This window comes from Narcine bancroftii, chromosome 11 (assembly GCF_036971445.1).
Source record: "Narcine bancroftii isolate sNarBan1 chromosome 11, sNarBan1.hap1, whole genome shotgun sequence".
Taxonomy (NCBI): Eukaryota; Metazoa; Chordata; class Chondrichthyes; order Torpediniformes; family Narcinidae; genus Narcine; species Narcine bancroftii.
This window is the reverse complement of record NC_091479.1, coordinates 46,969,302-46,978,064: the sequence shown is the minus strand read 5'-3', so window position 1 is coordinate 46,978,064 and position 8,763 is coordinate 46,969,302. Positions and strand designations below refer to the sequence as shown.

Genomic DNA, 8,763 nt, shown 5'->3' with positions numbered 1-8,763 from the left:
CTTAAATGGTAAAACACGCTGTTGAACACCACTGCCACTGACCACAAGCACCCCCAAACCCCTCAAAACTGGAAGACCCTTTGAATGACTTGTCTCTGCAATGAAGACAATGGTCTAGTGGAGCCTCGAGCAAAAGAGGCAAGGTCGCCGAGTCCCACACAGCTTCTGGTTCAATTCCCTCCTGGAAGCTGCCTCCCGCGACTCCCCATCTGAGTGTCAGATGGTCGCCTGCTTACCACAGAGAACCAGATGGCAGCAGAGACAGTCACACTCCAGCCACACCTCCCAACATGTGATGGGTTCAATCTGCGGATGCCACTCATAGCGGACCGAAGAAGTGGTACGTGGCAGACCGCACAGAGGCCGGGCCCGAAGGGCTGAGCCACTTGCAAGAACAGATCATGTCCTGTCCGAAAGTGACAGCCTCCCACTTGAATGACCCCGAGAAGAGCTTGGCACCATGGCCTGGGGCAAACCGTTCAACACCCTCGATGCTGGACAGCAGGAAAAAGCTTGGTTTACTGACGGCTCCGGCTGGTGGAGGAGCGAAAAACAACGGTGTAAAGTGGGAGCACTCCAGCCCACCACAGATAAAGTACTGACACAAGAGGGTGAGGTGGAGGGGAGAGCCAACTGTCCAAGCTGGCAGCTGTGGCACTGATCCGAAAAGGGACAACCAGGCGGGCCCAGGAGCCTATTTTCCGATCAGTGCAACAGGATTTCTGGGCTGTGCCAAACAGCACGTCAGTGTGGATGGGTCGGCGTCAGGAGACAGGGAGGCAGATCCATGGCTGCCTGCTCTGAGGACAACAGCACTGGCAGATCTTCTGAGAGGTGGAACAACAAAAGAATAGTCAGGGTCCACCACGTGGATGGACACACCTCCAGGAAAACCGCTGAAGCTGACGCGATGCCACTGTGGACTGAGCTGCTCAAATATGCTCTGCCACTATGTTCCCCAAGCAGAAAGACCCTGGAGTCTTGGCAGCATTGGTGCATCATAAATGTGGGCATATGGGGGCACTATGATGGACAGAGGATCTGGGGGTCTCATGATGTTGCAAAAACTGTGATGGCCAAATGCCCTATTTGTCAGCAATTAAAACCATGGGCCACATTCGCTGGGGTTCGGGAGCTGACCAAGTCTGATAAATTGACCATATCAGGCCTCTCCCCTGCCAAAATAAAAAGTGATATGTTCTCACGATGGTCAGCACATACTCGGATGTCCTGCCAGTGGGCCGGCCAAGCACCATTTAAGCGTGCTCGATATGTGGAATACCCTATCGGGTAACGTCTGACCAGCAATGGGTGGTGATGCCAAGTATTTGGGGCCACCTGCATATCCCCTACCACCCACAGGCATCCAAAATCAATGAGTGAATGAATGACCTGTTCAAGGTATCGTACGTGACAAGTTGATTGTCAAGTGTTCTATCCATGAGTGGTTGCAAGTGTATCGATTAATCTGGCGAGTTTGTGTCTGTGTGTGTGTTTTACTCCTCGTGCGACTTCACTACATGTGTCAATAAAAGACAACTGTGTTCAAATTCGCCACCCTTGGGACCCCTCGAATCAGTTTCACACACATAATAATTGGTGCAGTGAGCAGGGTCCTTCGGGTTCCGACTGAACACAGCTGCAGTGGAGATGCTTTGGAATCGGGGCAGGAAATCTAGTGCAGGCAGGGAGAACAAGATCTGCGTGTGTACTGACGAGAGTGCAGGGTTGGGGAGCTTGGCAAGCATGCTGGCGGACCACGGCAAACTGGTAGACTGGTCCAAGCTCCTGGATCCACATCTTGAGAAAATAGGTCACCACGTGTTGTCCCACTTCAAGAAGTCGGGGTTCCCAAAATCTAAGGGGAATCAGAGGGTGCCTTTTGGCTGCCAGTGTTTCTCCTGAGAAACCAATGTGAGATCATAGAAAGGAAAGATTTGGAGAGGGCCCAGGAAAATAAGGAGATAAAGGTGGTCCAGCAGTGCTGCTGTGCACTGCAGGAGGCAGCGCAGACTCCCCGAACCTGAGCCACTGATGTCGAGATGAGAGGGACAGAGGAAGCCAACAGCCATGCCAATCAAGGTCTGACTCCCCCCCACTCCCCCAGTGAGTGAGTTTGTACTGGCCATGGAGCGATTAGCTGAGGCCATTTGCCAGGATTCAGGCATTAAAGGTTTCAGAACAGGCCAGGAAGAGCATGAAATCAATTTATTTGCAGAAGTTGTTCTGATATATCTGACAGACCCGACACACTCATTGCCCAAGTTGTGCTCCACCCTGGAGGACTATGGGGAGATCTCTGGGTATAAGTTCTTTTGGGATATGTGCAAAATCATGTCACTTAGGAAGGGGGATTAGAGCCAATGTCAAGAAAATAGTCAACAAATGTGGAGGCAAAATGGAATCAAATGTCTAGGAGTTAGAATAGATAACAACGAGTAATTTAGACCAGCTGAATTATTCTCCCCTTGCTTGGGGAAATTGAGGAGGATTTAAATGGTTGGATGTCCCTGCCCATTACACTAGTGGTGTCACAGAGAGGGGAGGTGTCACAGAGGGGGGAGATGATGACACAGAGGGGGCGATGATGTCACTGCATGGGGCAGCCATAGCTGAGTCGTGTCATGGCACAGCAACAAGAGAAAGATGCCTCTCCTGGAAGGGGATTCTGGCCCCCATGTCGGAGTAGGACGCAGTCTCATCCCAGGGACCCTCTGATCAACAGGGTTGTGTTTAAATGCACCCTGCACCCATGGGTGAGATAAAGAGCCTGTTACAGGCTCCCCGACTGGGACAGAGCCTCCTCTGGCACCATCCTTCACCCAGTGTGGGCGGAGAGAATGGAGGCTGCATTTAATCCCCTCTCCCCATCCTGAGTGCAGGGCACTTTATGAGGCAGCTGGAGGGGACTGGGGAGGGGAGAACAATGGCATGTGAGGGAATACAGGGATGGGGTCTGTAGGAGTGGAGGGGAGAACCAAGGAATTGGGTTGCACCACAGGCTAATGTCAAGGGAGATTGGATCAGAGGTAGGGGACATAGGGTTGAGCAGGGGGGATGGGGTGCGAGGGGACGGAAGGCACTGGGGAAACCATGGGGGTGGTGTTGGGTGGTGGATGAGAGTGTGGTAGAGGAATCGGGGCAGGGGAGAGTGTGAGGTGTCTGAGGGAGAAGAGAAGTTGCGAGGGGGATGGAAGGTAGACCTTTCAACAGAAATGGGACAGAGCTCCCCCTCCACCTGGAATGGGATCTGTCCACTGAGAGACAGGACCGCTCCTCCACCCACCACCCCCCCCCACCCGTGGTTACAAAATCCCTTCCACCCTTGCATACACCCACACACCCCCCCAACCGGGGGTCCCCCAGTGGACCTGGATCAAGGTGCTAGAAAGTGTTTCTGCTGCGGCGGACCCAACAGAGTTGAGCGGTGAAGAGTGGGGCTCTCTCCGCACCACCTTCTCCCTCAGGCGACGAGGTCTCGCTTGCATCATGGAAGATCACGGTGTTGCTGAGCTTCTGGGAATGTGGAGGGCTTCTGCTAAACCCGTGGTGGTGTTCAGAGTGCTTCATCTCCCTGGGACGTGCTCCCATGGAGGGAGGGTTGTAAACAAAGTGAACGGCTGCAGAACTGGCCTCAGTCTGAGGAGAGTGATCAAAGAGGGACCTGGGGTGGCAATATTTCTACTGAAAGGCTGGAACGAACCAACAAAAGATCAATTCTGACATTTAGGAGAACCTTGGAAGGGAGTTAGAGGGAGGGGTAGAGACTAACTTGGACAGCAAGGCTGGGTTGGGATAAATGACCTGTTGTGTACCCTCTGGGTGTGTAAATGCTGCTGCTTCTGCCCCAGAGGACATGGCAATAAGGTCACAACAGAGGTGGCCACACCGGGTCATGGACCCAACGTCCCCAAGGTGGTGTCCTGCACAGATGTTAAAATCATCGACAATGGATCTTTCGGTGTGGTGTCCCAGGCAAGGCTGGTGGACTCCGGAGAGCTGATTGCCATCAAGAAGATCTTGCAGGACAAGAGATTCAAGGTGAGGGGGAGGAGCAGTTGTGTGGAAATGGAACACCCTGATATTTAACTTTAGGCCTACAGCACGTTCACAGGCCCTTGCGACACATGAGCCCGTTTCACACAATTACACCCAATTGACAAACAACACCCCAAACACATTTTTGAAGGGGGGTGGAAAGAGGAGCATCTGACAGAGACCAAAGCAGCCATGGGGTTTGGAAACAGAGAAAGTCACACAAACCCACAACAGCAGCCCCCCTCCCCACACACAACCCCCCACCCCACACACACACACACACACACACACACACACACACACACACACACACACACACACACACACACACACACACACACACACACACACACACAACACCTGGCAAATATCAAAGATTTTCTGCAAATTCATTGTTTAGTAGAAGCTGGGAAAACAATCATAAAAACTGAAATGATACTTCATTGAACCCCCTGACGAGTCCCCACTCCAGCGACACGAAAAGTCCCCCCCACTGACTCTCGAAAAGTCCCCCACTTCGGCCTCCCTTGGAGTTCCCCACCTCTGACCTCTTGACGAATCTCCTCCCCGCCTCCCCCCTCAACTTGGACAAGTCGCCCCTCAGGTCCCCGACCCATCGCCCAGCCTTGCTGATGTTCCTCTCTCGCCATAGAACCTCAAACTGCAGATCGTGCGAAAGTTGGATCACACCATCATCGTCCCTCTTCTCAACTTCTACTCCTCTGTAGTCAAGGTAAGATCCACCTGCACCCACCCCACCCTCACTCTGATGCATATCATTTGCTGCTACCTTCCCCATTCCTTCAATCGATCTGTCTCGCTGCAGTCTCTCTGTTGCCTCCATCCTGCCCCTCTGACCAGTGCCGACTCCTTGACGCTGGCTGCCCTGCTCCTCACCCATTAACTCATGACCTCTTGCCATTTCAACTCCAGACAGCAGCAGCCAAGACCACAAGACAAGGTCGCCAAATTCGGCCACTCAGCCCCTCCAGTCTGTTTCCCCAGTTCATTTCACGAATGTACTTTCCCCCATAACTCACTTCCCCAGAACCTTTTGGTGCCCTTCCAAATCAACGCCTGCTCTGAATCGTCCCAACAACTCAGCCTCCACATGTTCGACCCCAGTCAACACCCGGCTGCAAACATTTCTCATCTCTAAACGTCAATGGTTTTTCTCTCCCGGTGAATTCTTGCCTCACGAGGGAGGGCGGTCAGAGCTGCACATTTTGAGCAGTCTCACCAGAAGCCGAATGATGGGGCAGCGGACGGGTCCACTACGGCCTGTTGACGCTCTGCTCGCTGAGCCCTTGGATTCATGCAATGTTGTGTTGAGCAGTGGGGGCATCAGGCCTACAGAGAGCAGGAGGGGCTGGCACTCCAGTTGGGAGAGGCACTGGGTGTTGGAGGGTAAATCCAGCTGACATGTTTGTATTGTGTCCAAGAGAAAGAGGAGGTTTATTTGAATCTGGGTCTGGACTATGTTCCCGAGGCAGTTCACTGCATGGCCCAGCACTTCAACAAGGCCAAGCAGCCCATTCCCATGATCTACATCAAGGTGGTTGTGGGTCTGGGTGGTCAAGTTGTCCACTGGGGCAAGCTTGGATGGTGGGGTTGGAGGATATGAAGGAGTTTACTGGCTGAGTCTCGCTGGGGACTGGATATCGATGAAGGGTGCATGAGGGTCTCAATGGGTATTGGTGAGGAGAGAAAGGGTAGTGAGGGGAGAGGGGTGGAGAGGATGATGAGGATGGATGTTGATTGGCAGGGAGGGGCCCTTCACCCACCTCCCCTTACCCTCAGGATATAGACCCGGCAAGTGTGGAGGCAGAGTGGGTCATGTTATATCGTTGTGTTGCCAGTTTTGTGAGGAGCAGGTCCTGCTTCATGAGTCATGTACCAGCTGTAGCAGAGCATGGCCTACTTCCATCCTCAGGGGGTTTTCCATTGAGACATCAAGCCCCAGAAGATGCTGGTAGATCCCGAGATGGCCTTCTTATTGCTCCTTTATTTCGGCAGGTAGATCCACCCATGTCTGTCCGTTCACCACCTCAACGCGGTCCTGATCCCTCTCCCCAACACGGCCTTGTCCCCTCCCCACCAGCTCTCACCCCTCCCCCACCAGCTCTCTCCCCTCCTCCCTCTCCCAACTTGCCCCTTCCACAGCTTAATAACTTTTTCTAAATAAGATTGTGGGGGGCTTAGATGGAATGAACAGCCAGAAACCTTTCCTAAAGTGTCAGGTGCAAATCTCAGAGAGCATCCGCTTCAGGTGAGGGGAGATTTTTTTTTATGCAGAGAGTTGTGAGAGCTTTGAATGCGTCACCGGAGAAAGTGATAGCAGTTGGTAGAATAGGTACATATAAAAGTCTCTAAGACGAGCATGTGGATGTGAGGGAACAGAATTTTTACATGATAGAGGAATTTGGGGATATGGCGAGAAGGCAGGGTAGGTCGAGTTAGGTCATAAATTAGATCAGCCATGATCGTATTGAATGGCGGAGCAGGCTCGATAGGCCATTTTTGTCCTACTCCTGTTCCCACTTCCTATGTTCCTATGGGTGTGGTACAGGTAAAGGTTGTGGAGAACATTTACAAAGGTCAGTACAGCCTTTATGGGCCAAAGGGCCTGTACTGGGCAGCAATGCTTGATGTTCTAATGGATGCGGAAGCTCTGGGAAGGGGTAAGGGAGGAACTGGCCAGGAAGTCTGCAGATTCTGGGGCCGAGGGCAATGCCCAAACATGCTGGGCAAACTCATGGATAGTTTTGTGACGAGCAGGTCCTGCTTCACGAGTCAAATTGAGTTTTTCGAGGAGGTGTCAAAGGAGATAGATGAAGGTCAAGGTCTGTATATGCTGCACGAGGATTTTAGTAAGGTGCTTGACAAGGTCCCCACGGTGACCTCATTCAGAATGTCCGGAGGCATGGGAACCATGGAGCCTTGGCTGTGTGGATTCAGAATTGGCTTGTCTGCAGAAAACAGTGGGTAGTAGTAGATGGAACAATGACTAGTGGCGCTCCAAAGGGATCTGCTCTGGGACCCCTGCTCTTTGTGATTTTTATGAATGATGATGGGAGTGGGAGGGTGGGTACGTCAGGGCATGACACAGAGGTAGAGATGTTGTAGACAGTGTAGAAGGTTGTCATAGGTCATCCAGTTTGCAGAGAAGTGAGAGATGGAGTTCAATCCTGTAAATCAGATGTACTTAAATAAGCAACTGGTCCAGGTTTATTTCCAGAGTAATTTTCAAGGGCACGAATAACAGTTATTCCAAAGAAGGTTGGAGACCCATTAAAAGTAGCTTCATATAGACCAATGTCTTTATTGAATGCGGATTACAAGAATGTGTGGGCAGAGCACTTGGTTAATGGCAGGATTATGAACAGTGTGCAGGACAGAGAAATATTTAGATCCTGCTCCATATATCACTCAAGGTTGCTGTGCAAATTGAGAGGGAGTTTAAGATTGTGTATTGTGTGCTGGCCTTCAGGAGTCAGGGGATTGAGTTCAAAAACCGAGAGGTATCGTTGCAGAAGTATAAAATTCTCGTCAGACCACACATGGAATATTGTGTGCATTCCTGGGGCGAGAATACCAGAGGACGTCTAATTAAGGTGAGCTGAGGGAAATTTAGGCAAGACGTGAGGGGTACATTTTATTCACACAGAATGTAGTGGGTGGCTGGAATGCATTGTCGGGGTAGTAGCGGAGGCTTGTCCAAAAAAGGCATGAAAAGGATTTTAATATGGACAGGAATTCAAGAAAAATGGAGAGTACTGGTGTGAGGGAGGGGAGGGTTCAGGGGTAGGGGGGATGATGGGGGAAGTGTTGGGACCCTCCAAAGTCATTGAGTTCAGGCCTCAGAGACAGTATCTCTATCACTCGTATTTCTCTTCCCAGGAGAAGGAGCGATCTCAGAGACAAGACACGAGTCCAGAAGAACCTCGCATCCCAGCTGAACAGAGGACGGACAACATCATGATGGCCTGAACCCCTCCCCGTCGTATCCCTCTGGCCCTGCCAACCCCATTCCCTGCCTCTTCCATGTCCCTTCACCCACTTCCCCTCTTCTCCTCTACCCCTCCTCCATCCCAACCCCCTCCCGCTCATCTTCCCCTTCCCCTGCCCTCACACCTATGCCCTAACCCCAGCCCTCCACTCTTCACCTCCCTCTTCCCCTCCGCCCTTCCCTTCCCCTTTCCCCCTCCCCTTCCCCTCCCCCATCCCCTCCCCTAACCCTCCCCCTTCCCCTCCCTTTCTCCTCCTCCCCTTCCCCTCCCCCTTCCCTTTCCCCTTCCTACCCCTAACCTAGGGGAAGGAGGGGGAGGGGAAGGGGGTAGGAGAAAGGGGGTAGTGGAAGGGAGTAAGGGTAGGGGTTGTGGTAAGGGGTAGGGTAGGGGGTAGTGGTAGGGGGTGCGGGGATGGGGAAGGGGTAGGAGGTAGGGTTAGGGGAAGTGGGTAGGTTGTAAGGGATAGGGTAGGGATAGTGGTAGGGGGTGCGGGTATGGGGAAGGGGTAGGGTTAGGGGAAGGGGGTAGGTTGTAAGGGATAGGGTAGGGGGTAGTTGTAGGGGGTGTGGGTATGGGGAAGGTGTAGGAGGTATGGTTAGGGGAAGGGGATAGTTGTAGGGGGTGCGGGTATGGGGAAGGGGTAGGAGGTAGGGTTAGGGGAAGGAGGTAGGTTGTAAGGGATAGGGATAGGGTTTAGTTTAGGGTTGGGGAAGTT

The 8,763-nt window shown here is 52.4% G+C and overlaps 1 long non-coding RNA gene across 1 annotated transcript; it reads left to right on the top strand.

Moving 5' to 3' along the window:
- The first annotated feature begins 2,605 nt into the window (after positions 1-2,605).
- LOC138745337 (uncharacterized) lies at positions 2,606-8,405 on the top strand. Its single transcript, XR_011346187.1, has 4 exons — positions 2,606-2,756; positions 3,852-4,041; positions 4,691-4,771; positions 7,939-8,405. It is a non-coding gene; the product is annotated as an uncharacterized lncRNA (long non-coding RNA).
- Positions 8,406-8,763: the final 358 nt, after the last annotated feature.